Source organism: Ranitomeya imitator, chromosome 1 (genome assembly GCF_032444005.1).
Source record: "Ranitomeya imitator isolate aRanImi1 chromosome 1, aRanImi1.pri, whole genome shotgun sequence".
Lineage (NCBI taxonomy): Eukaryota > Metazoa > Chordata > Amphibia > Anura > Dendrobatidae > Ranitomeya > Ranitomeya imitator.
In genome coordinates, this window is record NC_091282.1 from 841108210 (window position 1) to 841136059 (window position 27850).

Consider the following 27850-nt stretch of genomic DNA (forward strand, 5'->3'; position numbering starts at 1 on the left):
AAATCTTTGAACAATACTCTATAATACTCTAGTCGGCAGCCGGTACACACAGGCAGGAGCGTGTAATCACTCCTACAGTGTGTAGTGCTGAGCTGAGGTGATATACAATAGTTCACCACAGTTAATCAGCTGATGAGCCCTGAGGATCTCAATTACGGAACCTCTGCTCTGTGAGAGCTTTCTCACGCAGCGGTGCTGTAAATGAGATCACCGGAGAACTTTAACTTTTTTTCTTTACTTTGAGCTGAAGCTCCGGCTGATGACTACATCCACCAACTGCTGCCTGCTCCCGCTGTTATCAATGACAGCAGGCATAGGCTGATGGGAGTAGTAGTCTCTCATCAGTCTCTGTGACCTGCGGTACGCTTCTTACTACGGGACACAGCTGCAGGGTCACACTCACATCTGACAGTGTGATCCGTCAGAACTCTGACCGACAGTAAAGATCATGTTACCTCCGATCAGAGATGCAATATGCACACAGCCTTAGTGGAACACAGTAATTTACCGAACTTTGGCCAAATTTTGCCAATTTTGAGGAAAATGCTTGTGAATCAGAACATGAATCCAAATGTGCAATGTTTGTGCCGACTTTGAGATTGCCAAACATTTTCTGAACAAGCTCACTTATCTCTAATAAAGATGACACTCGGCTCAAACTCTAACAGCATATACGAGCTGATTGATCACTAAAGATTCCTCTTTACTGTAAAGATATATACTAGACTTCTGGACATGTGTTATTGTTCCAAGGATTTATTTTAATTGCCATACAGTACAATGTTGGGAAGCAATTTACCCCCTAAGATGATTGGCCACAGGTGGATGGTTTCTTCATAATGCATATGTTCAACTCATTGTGGGAATCCACAAATCTGTGCCAAAAATAGCTTTGTATAGAAGTTGTCTGGTCCAGAATTAATTGTAACTGGTCAACCATAAAAGATAAAATTGAAAGAAATTGAAATTAGCGAGCTAGTGTTGTTACATGAGTTAAAAGGTGTTGTTGGATCGCAAAAAATATTTGGCAGCACAACATGATGGTTATAGATGAACAATTAAGGCTAACTCTAAACCTACCCACTGTTATACTGTTACAGTTTCTGATGAACTGACAGAAGGGACAGACAGAGAGTGGACCCTCTGGGTCACGGCACTGAAGCTCCAATGGGCGAGCGAACCTGGCAGACCAATACCTATACAGGGACAATGAGGAGCTAGCCCGAGAGAGTCAGACACCGCAACGGCTGGAACCAAGAGGGACGGCTCAAGAGGAAGTTCAGGATGGAAAGCGGGGTAAAACAGACAAACAGTAGTTAGCAAGCAGTAAGAGGAATCAGAGTAACAGGGCGGGTAAGAAAACGGGCCAGAAGCACGCATGAAGTTCACACAATAATCAGGCATTGCTAAAATGGTGGAGACGCCTGATAAACCCTGTGCTGAAATCTGATTGGGACACAGGGACTGCTGGGAAGGAGCCGAGAAGGTTAATAAGAACAAGGAATGCGCGGCCGCGCCCTAGAGCACCTGACTGGAGCAGAGACAGGACGAGAGAATGCAGGGAAAGAAGCAGCATGCTGAAGCCCCCTAGTGGCAGAAGAAGGAATCGGGGATCAGCGTGACGCCTGGAGTGAGGAGGAGCCGAAGGCACAGGAAGCCCAGGAACAACAGCGAGAGCGGCCGCAATGGAGGAGGCGGCAGCACGACGACGAGAGCAATGGAGAGAAGACGAAGCGGCGGGCCAGGAAGCAGGAACAGCGGCATGGAGAGGAGTCAGTGCGACGCCCAGAGAGGTAAGTAGAGGCGGCAGAAGAAGCGGGAGCCATAACACCCGCAAGCCTTGTCCTAACCTTAGTAAGTGTTAGAAAAAGACTAAAAAAAACATTAAAATTATTGTAATTGTAAATTCTATTTTACATTTTCTTTTCAAATAATTTTTATTAAGCATTTTGAAATTTAATATTGTGTTTTGTAGATAATCATATATTCAACTTTCAAGGAAATAAGGGTGGGGAGAGGGCGGGAGGTGAGGGAAGTGGGAATGGGAAAAGGGTAAGAGAAAAATTGTGGACATGCTGTCCAGTCATAACAGAATTTGATTAATTATTAACAATTATTAACAGGTTAACATATATTACCTTCACAGGTATACATTAATTGTCACCTTTCCTTTTAATGTGGTAAGTTGGGATATACCTCAACCCATTTCTTCCATTTTCTATCGTATTTCTTATAATAGTTGTTTGCTATTGCAAAGTTTTCTTCATATGCTTTATGTAGATTAATTTGGTCTATGATTTCAGTAAAGGCTGGTAAAATTGGATTTTTCCAATGGAATGCTATAATTTGTTTAACCACTAAACAAATGTGGATTATAATAGGTCTCGCATTTGTGTCAATGCTTTCCCATTGTAAAGACAACAAGGCCATTGCTGGGGTAACTATGATGTTATCTTTTAATATTTTGTTGATTAGTTTTGTGGCCTGTCTCCATAAGGGTTTCACCTTTGGACACTTCCAAAACATATGTAGCAAACTTCCGTATTCTCCACATTCTCTCCAGCACAGGGGAGACCCTCCCGATGGTAGGTGGGAGAGGCGAGCCGGAGTGAAGTACCACCTTGTGATGATTTTAAAATATGCTTCTTGTAGTGTCATGCAAATATTTGATGCATAGGTGAAATGGATCGCGTTTTCCCACTGTTCTGGAGTAAATGTCGTGTTCAAATCATTTTCCCATTTATTCATGTAAGATAACTTGTCAAATTTTGTGTCGTTGTTGAACCACCGATAAATTTGCTTATTACTCCAAAATAAGTAATGTTTGGGGTTTTTTAATAAATTAGTAGTAGCTTCGGAGATTTTTGGTTTTTTAATGATAAAATTTTGGGCTTGTTCTTTCAGTGTCATATAAGAAAAAAGGCTGAGGAGGGAATGTTAAATTTTTCTTTCAAGGAGCTGAAACTGATAAATTTAACCCCATCATGAATATCGCTTAATTTTAGGATCCCTTTTTCTCGCCACATGGGAGAGGGGTCAGCGTTTTGGGTAAGCGTAATAATATCTATAGGGGTATTGTAGAGAAGAATTTTCTTGTTGGATCCTCTTTTCCTTTTAGAAAGTTTGTCCCATGCATATATAATGGAAGAGAAAATAGGGTGTTTAACGTGAATATTGTTGGTTCTGTTTAGAATATGGTTGAAGACTAATTCTTTGGGAGGTTTATTATGATTGTGGGTAATTTCTAGATCAAGCCAATTTGGATAGTCCTCTTGCATGAACCAATATTGGCTTTGTTTGATAAGGTTCGATAAGTATAAGGCGGTTATATTGGGTAGGCCTATACCCCCAAATTCTTTGCACGTATATAATATGTTTGTGGGTATTCGGGCCCTTTTTTTATTCCAGATGAACAAATTAATTGTGGATTGTATACTGGTTAGATAAGATGTGTTGACTTTTAGGGGGAGTGTTCTTAGTATATAAGAGATTTTTGGGATGATAAAAATTTTGATAACCAATATTCTACCCCACCATGATAGGTCTTTTGTACCAAAGAAATTAAGGTCATTGTTAATTGTCTCTAAGAGTTTGTCCAGATTTTTCTTCATTATTACCTCAAGGTTTTTTGAGATGATCGTGCCTAGATATTCTAAGTCCCCCTCTGACCAGCTTAGTGAAGATATATTCTCAATTTTCTTTGTTTCTAAGTCGCTCAAATAAAATGGCAAGATTTTTTATTTATTTTCGTTAATCTTAAAAAAGGAAATATTTGAGAACGTTTTAAGGGTTTTTTGCAGTTCTGTGATTGATTTGTAAGGATTAGAGTTGAGCGACCTTGACCTTTTTAGAGTCGAGCCGGGTTTCGCGAAACCCGACTATCTCAAAAGTCGGGTCGAGTGAAATCGGCCGATTATGACGTAAAGTCGGGATCGACCGAAACACGAAACCCAATGCAAGTCAATAGGGCAGCATAGTCGGCAGTGAGTGGGGGCCAGGAAAACACCTAGAGTGCCCATTTTAATGTCAAAACCATCCATTCTTCTTAATGAAGCTTGTCAAGCGTAATTTACCTTATAATAATTGGAAGGCATTTGAAATTGGGGGTCATTTGGCTAAAGTTGTGGTGGGTAGGGCTGGTTCAAGTAATTAGTGGGCCCAGGAAATCTGGACCACGTCACGGCAGTGGAGCAGGGAGAGGTAAGTATTTCAACTTTGCAAGTGCTGTGAACCTGAGCAAGCAGGGGGGGCCCACTCGTTGGCATTGGCACTGGCACAGGGCCCCTCAAAGTACAGCGGTGTGTTTGCACGGCGGGGGCGCCTCCCACCGGCAGCAACACTTTTGCGTACCATGAGAGGCCCTGTGCCAGTGACGTCGCCAACTAGTATTCCTCCCCCCACCTGATGAAGGAACCTGCACTTTCATCTGCACCTTCCTGTTTGTCCCCGTGTAAGGTGGTATGGTATGCGGGAAGGGGGACCTGACTTTCAGCAGGGTCACAATCTTGCAGTGTAGCGTGCACGGGAAATGTTGCGTTATGGGTCAATGTACCAGCAGACTCATCTATCACTGGCTGGGCAATGGGCAGAATGAGGAGGAAACACAGATATAGGCCCAAAGAATAAAGTGGGCTAAATGCAGTTCAAAATTGGTAACACAGGACTAATCAGGGGGCATTGCAGTGGAGGACAACTGGAATGAGAGGCTGACACAGAGAGTAGGCCCAAATCAGTAAGTAGTCGAAATGCAGTTCAAAATTGGCAACAGTAGTAAACAGGCAGCACAGCTTTGTTCAGTGGAGGAGAACAGCAAGGAGTGGCAGACACCAATAGTAGGCCCCAACCCAACTAGTAGGCCAAATGCAGTCTAACATTAACAACTACTTAACGAGCGCCTGAAAACGGAATTTCAGGACAGGAAACCAGGAGAACAGCAAGGAGCAGCAGACACCGATAGTAGGCCCCAAACCAACTAGTACGCCAAATGCAGTTGTTCCGTTTAACCACAATTTAATGAGAGCCTGAAGATAGAAGTTCAGGAAAGGCAACCTGGAGAACACCTTGGAGTGGAACACACCATCTCTCTACACCCCATACCCAATTTGTAGGTCTAATGCAGCGTAGTTTCCAACAACTACTAAACGAGAGCATGATGATCGAAGCATTGGCGAGGAAACCTGGGGAACACCTTGGAGTGGAACACACCATCTCTCTACAGTGGAACACACCATCTCTCTACACCCCATACCCAATTTGTAGGCCTAATGCAGCGTAGTTTCCAACAACTACTAAACGAGAGCCGGAAGATCGAAGCAATGGAGAGGAAACCTGGGGAACACCTTGGAGTGTAACACACCATCTCTCTACACCCCATACCCAATTTGTAGGCCTAATGCAGCGTAGTTTCCAACAACTACTAAACGAGAGCCGGAAGATCGAAGCAATGGAGAGGAAACCTGGGGAACACCTTGGAGTGTAACACACCATCTCTCTACACCCCATAACCAATTTGTAGGCCTAATGCAGCGTAGTTTCCAACAACTACTAAACGAGAGCCGGAAGATCGAAGCAATGGAGAGGAAACCTGGGGAACACCTTGGAGTGTAACACACCATCTCTCTACACCCCATACCCAATTTGTAGGCCTAATGCAGCGTAGTTTCCAACAACTACTAAACGAGAGCCGGAAGATCGAAGCAATGGAGAGGAAACCTGGGGAACACCTTGGAGTGTAACACACCATCTCTCTACACCCCATACCCAATTTGTAGGCCTAATGCAGCGTAGTTTCCAACAACTACTAAACGAGAGCATGATGATCGAAGCATTGGTGAGGAAACCTGGGGAACACCTTGGAGTGGAACACACCATCTCTCTACAGTGGAACACACCATCTCTCTACACCCCATACCCAATTTGTAGGCCTAATGCAGCGTAGTTTCCAACAACTACTAAACGAGAGCCGGAAGATCGAAGCTCAGGAAAGGCAACCTGGAGAACACCTTGGAGTGGAACACACCATCTCTCTACACCCCATACCCAATTTGTAGGCCCAATGCAGCGTAGTTTCCAACAACTACTAAACGAGAGCCGGAAGATCGAAGCAATGGAGAGGAAACCTGTGGAACACCTTGGAGTGTAACAAACCCTCTCTCTACACCACGGAAGGGCTGATTCTTAGGAAGGAAGGCTGTCGGAAAGAAGCAGGGCGCGTCCGAGGGTGATTATATTCTTATTAGGTATCTACTCACCCTCGGACGCGCCCTGCTTCTTTATTTGTAATGAATGTTTATTTGCAATGTGGTTTTGACTTACTCTATTTTTTTGGTAAATAATGATTTTATTATTTTCATTGTTTTGCATCTTCTTGGCAATAATATAAAGAAGACGCGACAGGACAACACTCGGTGGATGCCATATCTGTGTTTAAAATTGAAAAAACCTTTCAGTTAACTACTTGCAGGAGAAAGTTATTGTAGCTGGTGGCCATTTTTAGTACTGTACCAGATTTTTGTTGTATGTGTTTGTTTTTAATGTTAAAAAGTCTGCATTTGATATCTCTCCAGTATTTTCTTTTTTATAAGCAAAATACTTATTTTTATATTTTCTGATGTTGGTTCCAGGGGTACACGGGCAGCAGTGGTGTGGTCAGTGGAGGCCTAGTGGAAGGAGTGACCGCAGACAGGCATCGAAGGCCTAAAATAATAACACATGGCTGTAGGCAATTTTAAATTGGTTCCAGGGGTACACGGGCAGCAGTGGTGTGGTCAGTGGAGGCCTAGTGGAAGGAGTGACCGCAGACAGGCATCGAAGGCCTAAAATAATAACACATGGCTGTAGGCAATTTTAAATTGGTTCCAGGGGTACACGGGCAGCAGTTGTGTGGTCAGTGGAGGCCTAGTGGAAGGAGTCACCGCAGACAGGCATCGAAGGCCTAAAATAATAACACATGGCTGTAGGCAATTTTAAATTGGTTACAGGGGTACACGGGCAGCAGTGGTGTGGTCAGTGGAGGCCTAGTGGAAGGAGTGACCGCAGACAGGCATCGAAGGCCTAAAATAATAACACATGGCTGTAGGCAATTTTAAATTGGTTCCAGGCGCAGTGGTGTGGTCATTGGAGGCCTAGTGGAAGGAGTGACCGCAGACAGGCATCGAAGGCCTAAAATAATAACACATGGCTGTAGGCAATTTTAAATTGGTTACAGGGGTACACGGGCAGCAGTGGTGTGGTCAGTGGAGGCCTAGTGGAAGGAGTGACCACAGACAGGCATCGAAGGCCTAACATAACAAAAATGTCAATACAATGGTATTGTCAGTGGCAGGCATTGAAGGATGTCAGCGCATAGACTAAACATTGGTGGAGCTGTGAGATAATTTTGCAAGTGGTAGAGCACTGTTTGAGCTGGGGTGGGGGGAAACTGTCTTGTGGCCGGCGGTACAGGCCCAGGGCCCCTCATATTACAACGGTGTGTCTGACGTTGGGTGTGCACCACCACCGCCAGAGACACTTTATTGTACTAGGAGGGACCCAGTGGCAGTGCCGTCGACCAAAAGCGGGCTCACCCACCTCTTCAGACAAACTGCACTCTCACGGGTGCTGTCGCCAAGTGTCGATACCACGGCCCCGTGTGGGGAGTTTGGCCATTTAGTGAGGTGTAAACATGTCGTATGCTGGACAATCAGGTGCAGAAAATTACGAGATTGGAAAAGGCATTCAGAATAGTCCACAGGCAAGACCTTTTCATAGGAAAGCTAGGTGTCAGCCGGGCAAGGTGGGGCAAAAGATTTCGAAATCCAGTTGTGGTTCATTTTAATGAAGGTTAGATCATCTACATTTTGGGTAGCCAGACGAGTCCTTTTTTCTGTTAGTATTGAACCTGCAGCACTGAATACTCTTTCTGATAGGACACTAGCTGCCGGGCAAGCAAGCTCCTGCAATGCATATTCTGCCAATTCTGGCCAGGTGTCTAATTTTGATGCCCAGTAATCAAATGGGAATGACGGTTGAGGGAGAACATCGATAAGGGATGAAAAATAGTTTGTAACCATACTGGACAAATGTTGTCTCCTGTCACTTTGAATTGATGCTGCAGTACCTGTCCTGTCTGCGGTCATAGCAAAATCACTCCACAACCTGGTCAGAAAACCCCTCTGGCCAACGCCACTTCTGATTTCTGCCCCTCTAACTCCTCTGGTCTGCTGGCCCCTGCAGCTCGTGTGAGAACGATCACGGGCGCTGTGTGCAGGGAATGCCAGAAGCAAACGGTCAACAAGAGTTGATTGTTTGGTTGCTAATATTAGTTCCAAGTTCTCATGTGGCATTATATTTTGCAATTTGCCTTTATAGCGAGGATCAAGGAGGCAGACCAACCAGTAATCGTCATCATTCATCATTTTAGTTATGCGTGTGTCCCTTTTGAGGATACGTAAGGCATAATCCGCCACGTGGGCCAAAGTTCCAGTTCTCAAATCTGCGGTTGTGCTTGGTTGAGGGGCAGTTTCAGGCAAATCCACGTCACTTGTGTCCCTCAAAAAACCAGAAACCGGCCTTGCCGCGCCACCAATTTCCAGTGGCCCCGGAAAAGCTTCCTCATTAAAAATATAATCATCCCCATCATCCTCCTCGTCCTCCTCCTCCTCTTCGCCCGCTACCTCGTCCTGTACACTGCCCTGGGCAGACAATGGCTGACTGTCATCAAGGCTTTCCTCTTCCTCAGCTGCAGACGCCTGATCCTTTATGTGCGTCAAACTTTGCATCAGCAGACGCATTAGGGGGATGCTCATGCTCATTATGGCGTTGTCTGCACTAACCAGCCGTGTGCATTCCTCAAAACACTGAAGGACTTGGCACATGTCTTGAATCTTCGACCACTGCACACCTGACAACTCCATGTCTGCCATCCTACTGCCTGCCTGTGTATGTGTATCCTCCCACAAAAACATAACAGCCCGCCTCTGTTCACACAGTCTCTGAAGCATGTGCAGTGTTGAGTTCCACCTTGTTGCAACGTCTATGATTAGGCGATGCTGGGGAAGGTTCAAAGAACGCTGATAGGTCTGCATACGGCTGGAGTGTACGGGCGAACGGCGGATATGTGAGCAAAGTCCAAGCACTTTGAGGAGCAGGTCGGATAACCCCGGATAACTTTTCAGGAAGCACTGCACCACCAGGTTTAAGGTGTGAGCCAGGCAAGGAATGTGTTTCAGTTGGGAAAGGGAGATGGCAGCCATGAAATTCCTTCCGTTATCACTCACTACCTTGCCTGCCTCAAGATCTACAGTGCCCAGCCACGACTGCGTTTCTTTCTGCAAGAACTCGGACAGAACTTCCGCGGTGTGTCTGTTGTCGCCCAAACACTTCATAGCCAATACAGCCTGCTGACGTTTGCCAGTAGCTGCCCCATAATGGGAGACCTGGTGTGCAACAGTGGCAGCTGCGGATGGAGTGGTTGTGCGACTGCGGTCTGTGGACGAGCTCTCGCTTCTGCAGGAGGACGAAGAGGAGGAGGAGGGGGTGCGAACGGCTACAGCCAATTGTTTCCTAGACCGTGGGCTAGGCAGAACTGTCCCAAACTTGCTGTCCCCTGTGGACCCTGCATCCACCACATTTACCCAGTGTGCCGTGATGGACACGTAACGTCCCTGGCCATGCCTACTGGTCCATGCATCTGTTGTCAGGTGCACCTTTGTGCTCACAGATTGCCTGAGTGCATGGACGATGCGCTCTTTAACATGCTGGTGGAGGGCTGGGATGGCTTTTCTGGAAAAAAAGTGTCGACTGGGTAGCTCATAGCGTGGTACAGCGTAGTCCATCAGGGCTTTGAAAGCTTCGCTTTCAACTAACCGGTAGGGCATCATCTCTAACGAGATTAGTCTAGCTATGTGTGCGTTCAAACCCTGTGTACGCGGATGCGAGGCTAAGTACTTCCTTTTTCTAACCATAGTCTCATGTAGGGTGAGCTGGACTGGAGAGCTGGAGATCGTGGAACTAGCGGGGGTGCCGGTGGACATGGCAGACTGAGAGACGGTGGGAGATGGTATTGTTGCCACCGGTGCCCTAGATGCAGTGTTTCCTACTACGAAACTGGTGATTCCCTGACCCTGACTGCTTTGGCCTGGCAAAGAAACCTGCACAGATACTGCAGGTGGTGCGGAAAATGGTGGCCCTACACTGCCGGAAGGGATGTTGCGTTGCTGACTAGCTTCATTGGCCGAGGGTGCTACAACCTTAAGTGACGTTTGGTAGTTAGTCCAGGCTTGCAAATGCATGGTGGTTAAATGTCTATGCATGCAACTTGTATTGAGACTTTTCAGATTCTGTCCTCTGCTTAAGGTAGTTGAACATTTTTGACAGATGACTTTGCGCTGATCAATTGGATGTTGTTTAAAAAAATGCCAGACTGCACTCTTTCTAGCATCGGATACCTTTTCAGGCATTGCAGACTGAGCTTTAACCGGATGGCCACGCTGTCCTCCAACAGGTTTTGGCTTTGCCACGCGTTTTGGGCAAGATACGGGCCCGGCAGATGGAACCTGTTGCGATGTTGATGCCTGCTGCGGCCCCTCTTCCTCCGCTTCAGAACTGCTGCCGCCTGCACCCTGTTCCCCCAATGGCTGCCAATCGGGGTCAAGAACTGGGTCATCTATTACCTCTTCTTGTAGCTCGTGTGCAACTTCGTCTGTGTCACCGTGTCGGTCGGTGGTATAGCGTTCGTGATGGGGCAACATAGTCTCATCAGGGTCTGATTCTTGATCAGCACCCTGCGAGGGCAATGTTGTGGTCTGAGTCAAAGGACCAGCATAGTAGTCTGGCTGTGGCTGTGCATCAGTGCACTCCATGTCAGATTCAACTTGTAATGGGCATGGACTGTTAACTGCTTCACTTTCTAAGCCAGGGACGGTATGTGTAAAGAGCTCCATGGAGTAACCCGTTGTGTCGCCTGCTGCATTCTTCTCTGTTGTTGTTTTTGCTGAAGAGGACAAGGAAGCGACTTGTCCCTGACCGTGAACATCCACTAACGACGCGCTGCTTTGACATTTACCAGTTTCACAAGAGGAGGCAAAAGAGCTAGAGGCTGAGTCAGCAAGATAAGCCAAAACTTGCTCTTGCTGCTCCGGCTTTAAAAGCGGTTTTCCTACTCCCAGAAAAGGGAGCGTTCGAGGCCTTGTGTAGCCAGACGACGAACCTGGCTCCACAGCTCCAGACTTAGGTGCAATATTTTTTTTCCCACGACCAGCTGATGCTCCACCACTACCACTACCCTCATTACCAGCTGACAATGAACGCCCCCGGCCACGACCTCTTCCACCATACTTCCTCATTGTTTTAAAAACATAAACAAACTAACGGTATTTGTTGCTGTCACACAAATTACACGGTGAGCTATAACTTCAGTATGATTTAGCTACCCCTTTACAGGTGAGTGAGACCACAACGAAAATCAGGCACAATGTTACACACTCTGTTGTTGGTGGCAACAAATGAGAGAGATGCCACACATGCAGGACTGTCACTGAAGCACAAATGTAAATATTAATCTCCCACTGATTTGATTTTTTTTTTTTTTTAAGGGAGACTTTAGGAAAAAAAAATAATAGAATAAAATGATTTTTTCAGGAAGAATTTAGAAACCAAATAAAATAAAATGATTTTTTCAGGGAGAATTTAGAAAACAAATAAAACAAAAAAAGGCTTTCTATGGCCCACTGAGTGAGAGATGACGCACACAGGAGTCAGGAGTGGCACACAAGCCCAGAGGCCAATATTTATCTCCCACTGATTGATGTAGTGATTTTTTCAGGTAGATTTTGGAACCCAAATCAAGCTAAAAAAAATAATAGGCTTTCTATGGCCCACAATTGGAGAGAGAGAGAGAGATGGCACACCCAGGAGTCAAGACTGGCACACAAGCAGAAAGGGCAATATTAATCTCCCACTGATTTGTTTTTTTTTTTTTTTTTCAGGGAGACTTTAGGAAAAAAAAAATAGAATAAAATGATTTTTTCAGGAAGAATTTAGAAACCAAATAAAATAAAATGATTTTTTCAGGGAGAATTTAGAAAACAAATAAAACAAAAAAAGGCTTTCTATGGCCCACTGAGTGAGAGATGACGCACAAAGGAGTCAGGAGTGGCACACAAGCCCAGAGGCCAATATTTATCTCCCACTGATTGATGTAGTGATTTTTTCAGGTAGATTTTGGAACCCAAATCAAGCTAAAAAAATAATAGGCTTTCTATGGCCCACAATTGGAGAGAGAGAGAGAGATGGCACACCCAGGAGTCAAGACTGGCACACAAGCCGAAAGGGCAATATTAATCTCCCACTGATTTGTTTTTTGTTTGTTTTTTTCAGGGAGACTTTAGGAAAAAAAAAAATAGAATAAAATGATTTTTTCAGGAAGAATTTAGAAACCAAAGAAAATAAAATGATTTTTTCAGGGAGAATTTAGAAAAGAAATAAAACAAAAAAAGGCTTTCTATGGCCCACTGAGTGAGAGATGACGCACACAGGAGTCAGGAGTGGCACACAAGCCCAGAGGCCAATATTTATCTCCCACTGATTGATGTAGTGATTTTTTCAGGTAGATTTTGGAACCCAAATCAAGCTAAAAAAAATAATAGGCTTTCTATGGCCCACAATTGGAGAGAGAGAGAGAGAGATGGCACACCCAGGAGTCAAGACTGGCACACAAGCAGAAAGGGCAATATTAATCTCCCACTGATTTGTTTTTTTTTTTTTTTTTTTCAGGGAGACTTTAGGAAAAAAAAAATAGAATAAAATGATTTTTTCAGGAAGAATTTAGAAACCAAATAAAATAAAATGATTTTTTCAGGGAGAATTTAGAAAACAAATAAAACAAAAAAAGGCTTTCTATGGCCCACTGAGTGAGAGATGACGCACACAGGAGTCAGGAGTGGCACACAAGCCCAGAGGCCAATATTTATCTCCCACTTTTTTTTTTTTGTTCCAGGGAAAATTTATAAACCCAATAAAAAAAATAATAAATAGGCTTTCTATGGCCCACTATCTGAGAGACAGAGAGAGATGGCACGCTTAGGACTGGCACACAAGCCCAAAGGCCAATATTAATCTCCCTTTTTTTTTAAGGGAGAATTTATAAAACCAAAAAAAAATAAATAAATAGGCTTTCTATGGCCCACTATTTGTGAGAGAGATGGCACGCTCAGGACTGGCACACAAGCCCAGAGGCCAATATTAATCTCCCACTGATTGATTTATTGATTTTTTCAGGTAGAATTTAGAACCCAAATAAAGCAAAAAAAAAAAAAAAAATGGGCTTTCTATGGCCCACTGAGTGAGTGATGATGCACACAGGAGTCAGGAGTGGCACACAAGCCCTGAGGCCAATATTTTTCTCCCACTGATTGATGTAGTGATTTTTTCAGGTAGATTTTAGAACCAAAATCAAGCAAAAAAATAAATAGGCTTTCTATGGCCCACTGAGTGAGTGATGATGCACACAGGAGTCAAGAGTGGCACACAAGCCCTGAGGCCAATACTTTTCTCCCACTGATTGATGTAGTGATTTTTTCAGGTAGATTTTATAACCCAAATCAAGCAAAAAAATAAATAGGCTTTCTATGGCCCACTGAGTGAGAGATGACACAGACAGGGATGGCACTCTAGCAGAAATGTCAATCTTAATCTCCCACAAAAAAAAAAAAAAAACAGGGAGTGTCCTTCAATTACTATCTCCCTGCAGTAATCTCAGCCAGGTATGGCAGGCAGCAATAAGGAGTGGACTGATGCACAAATTAAATAAAAAGTGTGTACAAACCAAAAAGATAGCTGTGCAGAAAGGAAGGAACAAGAGGATTTGTGCTTTGAAAAAAGCAGTTGGTTTGCACAGCGGCGTACACACAGCAATGCAGCTATCAGGGAGCCTTCTAGGGCAGCCCAATGAGCTACAGCGCTGAGGGAAAAAAAAAAAAAATGTAGCTTCCACTGTCCCTGCACACCGAAGGTGGTGTTGGGCAGTGGAAATCGCTACAGCACAAGCGGTTTGGTGGTTAATGGACCCTGCCTAACGCTATCCCTGCTTCTGACGAAGCGGCAGCAACCTCTCCCTAAGCTCAGATCAGCAGCAGTAACATGGCGGTCGGCGGGAACGCCCCTTTATAGCCCCTGTGACGCCGCAGACAGCAAGCCAATCACTGCAATGCCCTTTTCTAAGATGGTGGGGACCAGGACCTATGTCATCACGCTGCCCACACTCTGCGTTTACCTTCATTGGCTGAGAAATGGCGCTTTTCGCGTCATTGAAACGCGACTTTGGCGCGAAAGTCGCGTACCGCATGGCCGACCCCGCACAGGGGTCGGATCGGGTTTCATGAAACCCGACTTTGCCAAAAGTCGGCGACTTTTGAAAATGAACGACCCGTTTCGCTCAACCCTAGTAAGGATCAGTCAGGGTAAATATCAGGTCGTCGGCAAAAAGGCCAATCTTATACTGACATGTTTGTGTTTTCAAACCTTTTATGTTATTGTTTTGTCTGATCGATTGCGCCAATGGTTCCATTGACAGTATAAAAAGAAGTGGAGAAAGGGGGCAACCTTGTCTAGTACCATTTAATATGTCAAATAGTGCAGAAGAATAATTGTTAGTATATATTCTGGCTTTTGGCCTACAGTAAAGTGCCATGATGCTGTTAATATATTTTTCATTAAAACCAAATTTACTTAGAACTGATGTTAGATAGAGCCAATTTAGGCGGTCAAAAGCCTTTTCGGCATCTAAAGTTATTATTACCGTTGGCAATTTAGAGGAGTGTATCAGTTTGATTGAATTAATCAGTCTTCTAGTGCCATCTGTCGCTTGACGACCTTTGATAAAACCGATCTGATCCCCATTTATCAATGATGGTAGGTAGGATTTGAGCCTATTCGCTATTAATTTGGAGTATATCTTCAAATCTGCATTTATGAGGGAAATTGGTCTGTAATTATTTACAAGAGTCAGGTCGGAATTGTGTTTGGGGATCAGTATTATTGTGGATTCTAACATTTCTTCTGGGAAATTTCCTGAGGAACTAGCTATATTAAAGATTTTTTGTAAGTGTGGGGAAAGTATTTTGGTGAAGGATTTGTAGTATTCATTCCCGAAACCATCCGGGCCTGGTGATTTAAAATCTTTGAGTTGAAGAATGGTCTTTTCAATTTCTTCTTGGGAGAATGGGGAAGTTAGGTTTTCTAAATCGTCATGGGTCAGTTTGGGGAGTTCAATTGTGGACAAGAATTTTTCAATGTCAGAGGTATTGGGTTTTGGGGTAGAAGTTTGTGACTGTAAATTGTATAATTTATTATAAAAATCAGCGAAGGAATTAGCTATGTCTTGAGGATGAGATACCGTTATTCCATTTTGGTTCTTTATTTTGTTGATCCTATTTGATTGTCTAGTCTTTTTCAATCTATTAACCATGTATCGTGTTGGCTTATTTATTGAAGAGTATTGCTTCATTTTGGAGTTTTTGACCATGGTATGGTATGATGAAAATATGATTCTTTTGAGATCCTGCCTGAGTTTTAGTAAATCAATTTTGATTTGTGTAGAGGGGGAATTTAAATTTATTTGCTCGTTTTCCTTGTCTTTTATCTTATTTTGAAGGTCCTCAATCTGAGTCCTAAATTTTCTTTTCCTTTTGGCAGAGATCTGTATCATGGTACCTCTTATAACCGCCTTATGGGCACACCAATTTATGAATGGGATTGTATCTGTAGGGGAGTTTTCTGTAAAATAATTTATTAATGATTTTTCTATTGGTAATCTATATTCAGGGTAGTGTAACAGATTAGAGTCGCATTTCCATAATGAATTTTTGTTAATTGTGTGGCCTATTTGTACTTCAGCTGATACTGGAGAGTGGTCCGAGAAGGTTTTCCTTTCTATATTAATTCTATGGAACTTGGGAAGTGTAAAAATGTCTGATAAAATTAAGTCAATACGTGACGCTGATTGGTGAGGGTCAGAAAAAAGGGAGAATTCGATTGATGTGGTGTTAAGACACCTAAAGATGTCAAATAATTCATTATGATGGATCCAGTTGTCTAAATTGTTTGGTCTGTATCTATTTGGGGTGGAGGAGTCCATATTTGCGTTTGGGACCAGATTGAAATCTCCCAGCCAAATCATGGCACCTCTCTTAACTGACATGACTTTTTTATTTATTTTGTTCAGGAAATTTATTTGACCCGTATTGGGGGCGTAGATATTGATAATTGTGCATACCTGGTTGTTTAATGAACAAATAAGAATGTGGAATCTACCTTTAACATCTTTGACCTCCTCTATGAATTCAAATGCAATTGTGCCTTTGATGATTGTGATTACACCGGCTTTCTTTTTCACATTGTCAGACTTGTAAATATATGGGAAATTTTTATGTGAGAATTTTGGGTTGGCCTTGTCTTTGAATTTGGATTCCTGTATACAAATTATTTCAGCTTGACTTTTACTTATTTCTTTCCAAAGTGTATGTCTTTTGTGTGGACTATTAAGTCCTCTTACATTGTAGGATAGTAGTTTTAAACTCATTATGATCTAAATTATATGGAAGTCTATTTTGCAAACCTGTGAAGAAAATCTTAACAAACCTATAAGTGTTTAATACAAGTGGTAACAATAAATAATAAACTGGAATGTCCACTTGAAGGGGTTCACTTCAGTGAACCTGACTTCACCTGTTGGGGGAAAAAGTCCATGTTACTCGCTCCCGAGCAACATCCTCTTTGTTGATGAACATAAACTCAATATATTAAATACATAAACTCGTTACTAACAATAACAGATTAATAGAATAGTTAAACATCCTAGGGCAAAGTATAGCATTGTACCCGGGTGTTTTCCCATTTAGATCACTCAATATAAATATATCAAAACCCTTTCATGTCTTGCTGTCAGAATCAGGGTGAACTTTGTGTCGTGAATATAATGGGATATTGATGGATTTTAAGAAGTCCCTGCCTTCCTCTGGGGAGTTTAGGGCGATAACATTGCCTCTGTAATTTACTAATAATTTTAGCGGGAATCCCCACTTGTAAGAGATCTCATTGTCTCTGAGAGGTATGGTGATATTCTGGAAAGCTTTCCTCCCTTCGATCGTATCTCTGGAGAGATCGGCATATAATTTGAGTTTTTCAAATGGCTCAGGGAAGTTTTTATTTTCTTTAAAGTAATTTTGAATTTTTTCTTTTGTTTTGAAAAAGTGGATTCTCATTAACGTGTCTCTAGGTAGATCTTTAGGAATAGTGGGCGGTTTTCGCAACCTGTGGATTCTGTCTATTTTTAGTTCTTGATCAGTCAGGGTAGGGATTATTTTTCTGAATAACTTCTTGGTGTACTCTTCCAATTTATTTGGGCCTATATTCTCAGGAATCCCCCTAATTTTGATGTTATTTCTCTGATTCCGGTCTTCCAGATCTGCTACCTTAAGCTTTAGCTTATGCATCTCTCTGATGATGTCGTTATTTACTTTGGATATATTATCTGGCCTCTCCTCTATCTTTTTAATTCTATCTTCAAATTTGTCCATCCTATTGCTGAGGAGGGATAATGATTCTTTGAACATTTTATTTTGCTTATCAAACCTTTGGTTCATGCTGTTTTCAAACTTATCCATTTTTTCTGTCAAATTAGACAGAAGTTTCCCAACAGAATTCATATCAAATCCTTGAGTATTGTCGGGGTTTGGATTACTTTTTTTTGGTTTTGGCTTGGAGGGGCTTGTATTAGGAGAGAATATCTCTGAGACCTCGTCAGATGAATCATTAGGAGTGGTGTATTTCTCTCCTATAACCCCTGGAGTTTTCCTCTTTAAAGATGTAGATGAGTCCATCTCTACAAAAGTGTTTGGGAGGTTCTTTTTTACTCTGTTTGAATTGGGGAGTTTATCATAGTCTAATTCCTCATCGTCTTTTAATGGAGACCTGGATCTATTGGGACTTATTGTGGTTATTAAGTCCTTTGATGGATTGCGCCCAGAACCTTTGTACCTTTGGGGTTTTTGAGGTATAGATGAGGCCATGTTTAAGAATTGGGGTTTAGACGAGTTCTTGCTCATTGTTATCCCCAAGCAATAGCCTGATTTGCAGAGAGTGTCTACTTAGGACGGTCTCAGAATAAAGATTAAAGATTTTCCACAAATAGTAGCCCCAAGCAAAGCTGGAATTGTAGACAATGTCCTCTATGTTGATCTCAGGTTAATCCTGGTGAGGCTGGCCCTGGTGTATAAAAAATCCCCACAAAGTGGTCTCAAATAGCAAAAGTGGAGCAACTATAGAAATACCCCTTTGAGTGTGGTAATAGAAATCATACGAATATAAACAAGCAATTAGCTGTGTCAACAGGTGGCATATATAGTTTCACAGTAATTTCAGAAGAATATGCTTAGATAATACCTAGCACCTGAGAATTAAAAAGTGCAGATTAAATCACTGGGGCATACAAATAGATTTTTCCTAACAGAGCATGCTTATATAACACTTTGTGTTTGTTAGTTAAAGGGTGCAGGTTAATTCCCCAAAACAAACAAATATCTTTCAAGAACTGATTGTTCTCCTAGAGACATGTGCTAATAAGGAAGGAATCAGGGTAGAAATAAAACTCTCCAAATAATATGACTGGATTTAGGACTTCCCAGTCAGCTTCACTAAAATAGCCAGTTACCTGGATTAGATCCTGCCAGAGACTGATATAGTAGGCTATAGCTCTTTTGCTTTGTGAGCCCTGCAGGGCTCCTAGCTGTTTCAACAACAGTTTATGCTGCACTGGAGTCTTCCTGTCGCTCCTGCAGAGATGGCTGTCTGTGTGGTTCCACCGTTGTCCTGCACAGGAGCCGTCGGTCGTCGCTGTCTTCCCCGCTGGACCGCCGGTGTATTTTCGTTCCCAGCAGGGGGCCGGAACTTACCGCTGTTTGAGTCCAGTGGTGCTTGGATCCGGAGCCTGCGATGTGTTGACCAGCGCAGATCTTCTTCTTTGCTGTCGCTGGTGTACTCTGGTCTCTCACGCCTTCTGATCTGTCGCCGTCCACCAATAAAATGGCAGCCGTCTTTTCCCGCCTTTTGTTCCAAGGTCTGGGGAAGTGTCAGCGTCGGCTTCTGTGTGGAGCTGATATCACGTCACTGCTCCGGGTCTTCCCCGATGCTTCTGGATCGCTTTTTTCTGCCTCCGTCTTTCAATCCGGGGAGGCTTAGCACTTTATGCTAATGAGCACAGGGCGGTATATCCCCAGGCAATAGGGGAGGGAGCAGCAGCTGTGCAGAGACGGCTCCATAGTGTGTGCCTGTAGCTGTCACTTCCCTCCTCCTCACTACCAAAGCCAAAGAGGGAGTTTATAATAAAATCTGATGTTTTTTACCTCAGGTCCTTTGGCTTATTAGCTGAGCCGCTTGTTAGAAGGTATTAGCTTCCTGAGGCTGGATTACCTCAACCCTGTAGTTTGAAGGCCCAAACTTTTCTAGGGCTGATTTCTAAAATTTGTGGTAAAATTAAAATAATTTTCGGATCATAGTGACCCAGATGAGGCACTGGATAAGATCCAACCAAGGATTTGACAATAAAAACGTTTTTTAGGCGATTTTGGTTGATTATAGAGGATTTTCCTCAGGAGCTCCAGCACCGCACAACCTATGCCATAGCAGTCCAGGCCACGCCCCCTCTATTTTACATTTTCAACAGTTCTATCAGCCAGTCTCTATCTATTCTCTTACAAAATCACAAGTAAGAAGAGAAGTGGGAAGTTTCTAGTCAACACAACCCATGACCAGGGTCATCAACCATCCAATAATTTCAGGACAGTCCATAAAAATTGGACACTTTTTTGCCATGTTCATAAACTGCTTTTTAAGGTGTCTGTGATTTTTGGAAGATGAAGAAACTTATACAGATAATTTTGACTGTAATTATCATTTTACAGTTTATAGTGAATGCAGTTGATGTCTTCATATCAGAATTATGGGCTAAAGACATGTAACACATAACCATAATGATTTATTATGTTTTTTTCATGGGTTCATAAAAAATATTGTCTGTCTGTGATCGTTTGAAAAGCTGTCCAGGAAAAATAAAAAGTCAAGCTGGCAACCCTGCTCATGACCCATTTGTAAGCTAACAGGATGGACATTTTAGTGCTCCTAGCAGAGAAATCGTATTCTATAGCACTGCCCTAAAAAGGTGGCAGTGTAGAAAAAAGCTTGTTAATGACCATCGTTAAAAGTCATATCAGCAGTCATCAAGAGGTAAATCGTTATTTAAAATTGAACTAATATACTATTTTACAAAATTTTGAATCTGCAAGTGGCTTTCTTTTGGTGCACTACTTTATTATCATGCAGACTTCATTGATAAATTCACATTATTATAGCTTTTTGCAGTACAAAATGAGGAATTTTAAAATGTGATTCTAGCACTTTTTTGCAATACAAAAAGTCTAGTATATTACCACTGAGATCACTATCTACAAGCTAATTTTCACCACAGATAACGAATTTTGAAAATTTTGTCTAATATGTAATACAAAGAAGCGATTATTAATTTTGCGGTATCATAAATTTATGCATGTTAATTATATTATAGCAAATAGTCCTAATGTGTTTAATTGGGTTAGAACATTTGGAGTCAAAAGACAGCCAGAAGGCAAAACAAGCCAGCCAGGAAACATTATATTTTCTGACTTTTATTTGGGCATCTTAAAACACTTGTTAGCACAAAAAAAGCCTTGGGGTGAATTCAAACAAGGCCAGATGTTAAAATGTTGGAAATGGGATTTCATGAAACCTTATTACAATAGTGCAGTTAAAAAATTGCACTGTAATGTAGTTATCACGATAAACAATTTACTAAAATACAAGCTGGAAGACTAATTTAACCGCTTAAAAACTAAGCTCATTTCCAGTTTTGCTACTTTGATTTTTCCGTCTATTGTTCCAAAAGGCATAATTTTTTTTTCAGTCAAAATGGTGGCATATTTTTTTGTGGTATGAGTTGTATTTGTGGAGGGGTACTGAATCTGAGTTCGGTAATTTTGTAGAGGGCCTTAATGTGAAGAATCTGGGCCTACACTTTACCTATGAGACTAACGAGTGTAGATTGGTGTTCCTTGATGTCCTGTCCAGAGAGGTGAGAGTGGAGAGATCGTTACAAAATATTGTCGAAAACCTACAGCAACAAACTCTCTCCTAAGGTGGGAAAGTAACCACCCTAAACCCCTAAAAAGGGGCATTCCAAAACTTCCGAAAAGGGAAGTCCCTCAGGGATAAGTTAGTTCACAGCCATTACCGAAGCCCGAAGGATCAGTCCTGGCTAGACACACAACCTGTAGGATGCTACAAATGTGGCAGGTGTAAGGCGTGCTGCTCAATACTGACCAGTAAAATGTTTGTTGGTAACAACACAGGCAGGATATAACACATTAGACAGTTCATTAACTATCAAACGAAAGGGGTGGTGTGCAAGGCCACATGTGAATGTGGGTTGGAATACATAGGGAAAACAAAAAGAGAGTTTTGCAGAAGGATAGGGGAACATGTCCACGATATTGTAAATAAAAGAGATACTACTATAGCCAACCACATCAATAGGCAACACCAAGGAAACACCAAGAAGATCTCTTTTATAAGGATCAACAGAATAAAACCTCCAACTAGAGGGGGGAATTGGGACTAGATGATACTTCAGAGAGAATGCAAATGGTTTTTCTGGTTGCAAACGATCCATCCTAAAGGTCTTAACGACCAACTCTCCTTTGCTTCCTTCCTGTAATGTAGGGCAGAGTAGAGCTAGCAGTGAGGGATAGTCGCCGTTGAGTGGGGGCGCCACTACGCAGGTCCTAGGGTGCCAACCTCCACGTGAGGTAGGAGTGAGATAGTACAGGGTTCCTTAGATATTCCGCAGGCTGTTCCCTATACTCTATCTTTCTAAATCTGCATCTATAATTTCTGTATGTATTCTGGTTCTCCTGATTTTGGGTTGGTCGTGTGGTGGACGTAATTGTAATGTATGTCTAAAACTTTTTCTCAAAATTTTTTTTCTCTTTTGTGATAAGCCATTTAATGGTCGTTTTTTATACTCGATCATACCTTGTGTCAGAAATTGTTGAGGGTATCTTTTTAATCATGTACCCTGTTGTGAATTCTGTTTTCGAACTCCCTCCTGTGATCATGAATGGTACTTTGGCGAGTTCTGTCCATGGACTCCCTCTGGTGGCTGTGAGTGGAGCTGCTGCTTCTGAGGTTCCTTCCACAGGTGACGTAGTTTATTCTTTGGCTGGCTGTTCTATTTAACTCCACTCAGATTGTTACTCCATGCCAGCTGTCAATGTTCTTGTACTGGTTCAGTTCGCTCATGGATCTTTCTGGTGACCTGTCTACTCCAGCAGAAGCTATGTCCCTGCTAGTTAATTATTTGTTCATTGTTTCCTTGTCCAGTTGGCTATCATGATTTTGTCTTGCTAGCTGGAAGCTCTGGGATGCAGAGTGGCACCTGCGCACCGTGAGTCGGTGCGGAGGTCTTTTTGCACACTCTGCGTGGTCTTTTGTAGTTTTTTGTGCTGACCGCAAAGATACCTTTCCTATCCTCAGTCTGTTTAGTAAGTCTGGCCTCCCTTTGCTGAAACCTGTTTCATTTCTGTGTTTGTGACTTTCATCTTAACTCACAGTCAATATATGTGGGGGGCTGCCTTTTCCTTTGGGGAATTTCTCTGAGGCAAGGTAGGCTTTATTTTCTATCTTTAGGGCTAGTTAGCTCTTAGGCTGTGAAGAGGCGTCTAGGTCGTGTTAGGTACGCTCCACGGCTATTTCTAGTTGTGTGATAGGATTAGGGGTTGCGGTCAGCAGAGCTCCCACTTCCCAGAGCTTGTCCTGTGTGAGTTTAACCATCAGGTCGTTCCGGGTGCTCCTAACCACCAGGTCCATAACAGTACAGCTGGCCCAAAGTATTAATGCATCTCAATAGAGGGATAAGAGAAGTTCTGAGACCATTTTTTTTTCTCTGCAGTGTTTTTTGTCTTTCTTTTCCCCTTAACCTCTGGGTGGTTCAGGACACAGGTGTAGATATGGACATTCAAGGTCTGTCCTCTTGTGTGGATCATCTCACTGCAAGGGTACAAAACATTCAAGATTTTGTGGTTCAGAATCCGATGTTAGAGCCTAGAATTCCAATTCCTGATTTGTTTTCTGGGGATAGATCTAAATTCCTGAATTTCAAAAATAATTGTAAACTGTTTCTAGCTTTGAAACCCCGCTCCTCTGGTGACCCCGTTCAACAAGTAAAAATCATTATTTCTTTGTTGCGTGGTGACCCTCAAGACTGGGCATTTTCCCTTGCACCAGGAGATCCTGCATTGCGTGATGTAGATGCGTTTTTTCTGGCGCTTGGATTGCTTTATGATGAACCAAATTCAGTGGATCAGGCAGAGAAAATCTTGCTGGCTTTGTGTCAGGGTCAGGATGAACCGGAGGTGTACTGTCAGAAGTTTAGAAAGTGGTCTGTGCTTACTCAGTGTTATGAGTGTGCCCTGGCGGCAATTTTCAGAAAGGGTCTTTCTTAAGCCCTTAAGGATGTCATGGTGGGATTTCCCACGCCTGCTGGTCTGAATGAGTCTATGTCCTTGGCCATTCAGATCGATCGGCGCTTGCGTGAGCGCAAAGCTGTGCACCATTTGGCGGTATTCTCTGAGCATAGGCCTGAGCCTATGCAATGTGATAGGACTTTGACCAGAGCGGAACGGCAAGAACACAGACGTCGGAATGGGCTGTGTTTTTACTGTGGTGATTCCACTCATGCTATCTCTGATTGTCCTAAGCGCACTAAGCGGTTCGCTAGGTCTGCCACCATTGGTACAGTACAGTCTAAATTTCTTTTGTCCGTTACTCTGATTTGCTCTCTGTCGTCCTATTCTGTTATGGCATTTGTGGATTCAGGCGCTGCCCTGAATTTGATGGACTTGGAGTTTGACAGGCGCTGTGGTTTTTTCTTGGAGCCCTTGCAGTATCCTATTCCATTGAGAGGAATTGATGCTACGCCTTTGGCCAAGAATAAGCCTCAGTACTGGACTCAATTGACCATGTGCATGGCTCCTGCACATCAGGAGGATGTTCGCTTTTTGGTGTTGCATAATCTGCATGATATGGTCGTTTTGGGGTTGCCATGGCTACAGGTCCATAATCCAGTATTGGATTGGAAATCTATGTCTGTGTCCGGCTGGGGTTGTCAGGGGGTACATGGTGATGTTCCATTGCTGTCAATTTCGCCTTCCACTCCTTCTGAAGTCCCTGAGTTTTTGTCAGATTACCGGGATGTATTTGAAGAGCCCAAATCCGGTGCCTTTCCTCCTCATAGGGATTGCGATTGTGCTATTAATTTGATTCCTGGTAGTAAGTTTCCTAAGGGCCGACTGTTTAATTTATCTGTGCCAGAGCACGCCGCTATGTGGAGTTATATAAAGGAATCCTTGGAGAAAGGTCATATTCGCCTGTCATCATCACCGTTGGGAGCAGGGTTCTTTTTTGTGGCCAAGAAGGATGGCTCTTTGAGACCTTGTATTGATTACCACCTTCTTAATAAGATCACAGTCAAATTTCAGTACCCTTTGCCGCTGCTGTCTGATTTGTTTGCTCAGATTAAGGGGGCTAGATAGATCTTCGAGGGGCGTATAATCTTGTGCGAATTAAACAGGGCGATGAATGGAAAACAGCATTTAATACGCCCGAGGGCCATTGTGAGTACCTAGTTATGCCATTTGGGCTTTCTAATGCTCCATCTGTGTTTCAGTCCTTTATGCATGACATCTTCCGAGAGTACCTGGATAGATTCATGATTGTATATTTGGATGATATTTTGGTCTTTTCGGATGATTGGGAGTCTCATGTGAAGCAGGTCTGAATGGTGTTCCAGGTCCTTCGTGCGAATTCCTTGTTTGTGAAGGGGTCGAAATGTCTCTTTGGGGTTCAGAAGGTTTCATTTTTGGGTTTCATTTTTTCCCCTTCTACTATCGAGATGGACCCTGTTAAAGTTCAGGCAATTTATGATTGGACTCAGCTGACATATGTGAAGAGCCTGCAGAAGTTCCTGGGCTTTGCTAATTTTTACCGTCGTTTCATCGCTAATTTTTCTAGTGTTGCTAAACCGTTGACTGATTTGACCAAGAAAGGTGCTGATGTCGTCAATTGGTCCTCGGCGGCTGTAGAGGCTTTTCAGGAGTTGAAGCGTCGTTTTTCTTCTGCCCCTGTGTTGTGCCAGCCAGATGTTTCGCTCCCGTTTCAGGTTGAGGTTGATGCTTCTGAGATTGGAGCAGGGGCTGTTTTGTCGCAAAGAAGTTCTGATGGCTCGGTGATGAAACCATGTGAATACTTTTCTAGAAAATTCTCGCCTGCTGTGCGCAATTATGATGTTGGCAATCGAGAGTTGTTGGCCATGAAGTGGGCATTCGAGGAGTGGCGACATTGGCTTGCAGGAGCCAAGCATCGCGTGGTGGTCTTGACGGATCACAAGAATTTGACTTATCTCGAGTCTGCCAAACGGTTGAATCCTAGACAGGCTCGATGGTCGCTGTTTTTCTCCTGTTTTGATTTTGTGGTTTCGTACCTTCCGGGCTCTAAGAATGTGAAGGCTGATGCCCTGTCAAGGAGTTTTGTGCCTGACTCTCTGGGTGTTTCTGAGCCGGAGGGTTTTCTCAAAGAGGGGGTAATTTTGTCTGCCATCTCCCCTGATTTGCGGCGCGTGCTGCAGAAGTTTCAGGCTGATAGACCTGACCTTTGTCCAGCGGAGGAACTGTTTGTCCCTGATAGATGGACTAGTAGAGTTGTCTCTGAGGTTCATTGATCAGTGTTGGCGGGTCACCCTGGAATCTTTGGTACCAGAGATTTGGTGGCTAGATCCTTTTGGTGGCCTTCTTTGTCACGGGATGTGCGTTCTTTTGTGCAGTCCTGTGGGACTTGTGCTCGGGCTAAGCCCTCCCACACCACCTCCTCACCTCGCCCCTTGCCTGTCGGTGTCCCTCAAGGCTAAATTCTAGGACCCCTACTCTTCTCCATCTACACCTTTGGCCTGGGACAGCTCATTGAATCCCATGGTTTGCAGTATCATCTCTATGCAGATGACACGCAGATCTAACTATCCGGACCTGACCTTACCTCCTTACTCACCAAAATTCCACACTGTCTGTCTGCTATCTCAGCCTTCTGTTCTGCTTGCTTTCTAAAGCTGAACATGGACAAAACAGAATTCATCATCTTTCCCCCATCTCACTCTACCTCTCTATCAGACCTATCCATCAAATTCAATGGCTGCTCACTTTCCCCAGTCCCGCATGCTCGGTGCCTCAGGGTGATCCTCGATTCTGCCCTCTCTTTCAAGCCACATATCCAAGCCCTTGCCTCCTCCTGCTATCTCAAACTCAAATATTTCCCGGATCCGCGCATTCCTTGACCAAGAAACCACAAAAACACTAGTGCATGTCCTTATCATGTCCCGCCTTGACTACTGCAACCTCCTACTCTCTGGCCTCCCCTCTAGCTCTCTGGTATGACTCCAATCCATCCTACTCTGCTGCCCAACTAATCTACCTGTCTCCTCGCTACTCCCCAGCCTCTCCCCTATGCCAAGCCCTTCACTGGCTTCCTATCATCCAGAGACCCAGTTCAAAACCCTTACTATGACATACACATCCACAACCAGTCTCCTCCAGGGATAGCACGCGTGCAGGTTCACGTGTGCAAAAGATTTTAAGTGCAACAGTTTAAAGTGCTTGGCAGTTAGAAAATGGCATTGAAGCTGATGTTCCTCTCTTTTCTTCTTCACACAGGCATTTTATCCATCCATCCATTTGTGTGCTGACTGCAAGTGTGAACTGAACCATATTTAGCAAGCTTTGCACATGGTATTTTATCCATCCATCTATTTGTGTGCTGACTGCAAACGTGAACTGAACCATATTTAGCAAGGTTTGCACATGGTATTTTATCCATCCATCCATTTGTGTGCTGACTGCAAGCGTGAACTGAACCATATTTAGCAAGCTTTGCACATGGTATTTTATCCATCACTCCTGTGTGTTTTTTTGTTTTCTGTTTTTGTTTTCTGATTTAAAGTTTTCAAAGCTATTTTTTTTCCTTTTGTCCCACTGCTTTATGGCCTTGTTCAGCATTGGTTGTTTACTCTCCATAGTAATGCCTGCTCTGGCCCTATGCTAATTGGTTAATTGCTGATTGTGACCATTTGGTTCTTGATGCTAGCAGTCACTCCATTTCATATATATTTAGTCTGGCTGGGATACCACGCACGCGGGTTCGCGTTTGCAACAGAGTTTAAGTGCTTGGCAGTTAGAAAATGGCAGTTGGACAGGGCAGGAGATAGGTAAGGTGCATAAGTTTTTCAAACAATCATGCTTCTTGGTCAGTCATACTACATTATGCATTTATCATATCAATCTGCTTCTTATTTGTTTTTAATTCTGCTTTCTCACAACTCGCCTGCCCTTTAACACATTCTGGGCACTCTCTCTATATCCACCCCTCCCTTCTCCCCTCTCCCATGTATAACTCTGAGGCTCTACTGACATTTCTTAACCACTCCAAACCAGCCACTACCGCCATGCAGCACTCAAAACTTTCATACAAATTATCCCACCACAACCCCAAACGACTTTTTGAAACCTTAAACTCCCTCCTGAAACCTAAAGTACAGGCCCCCATCACCAACCTCAGTGGTGAGGATCTGGCTACTTATTTCTTAGAAAAAATCAACCACATCCATCCAGTGCCTGGATCCCCTTCCATGCCGCACCTCAAGCTCACTAGACATCTTTGAGCCTGTTTCAGAAGAAGAAGTTTC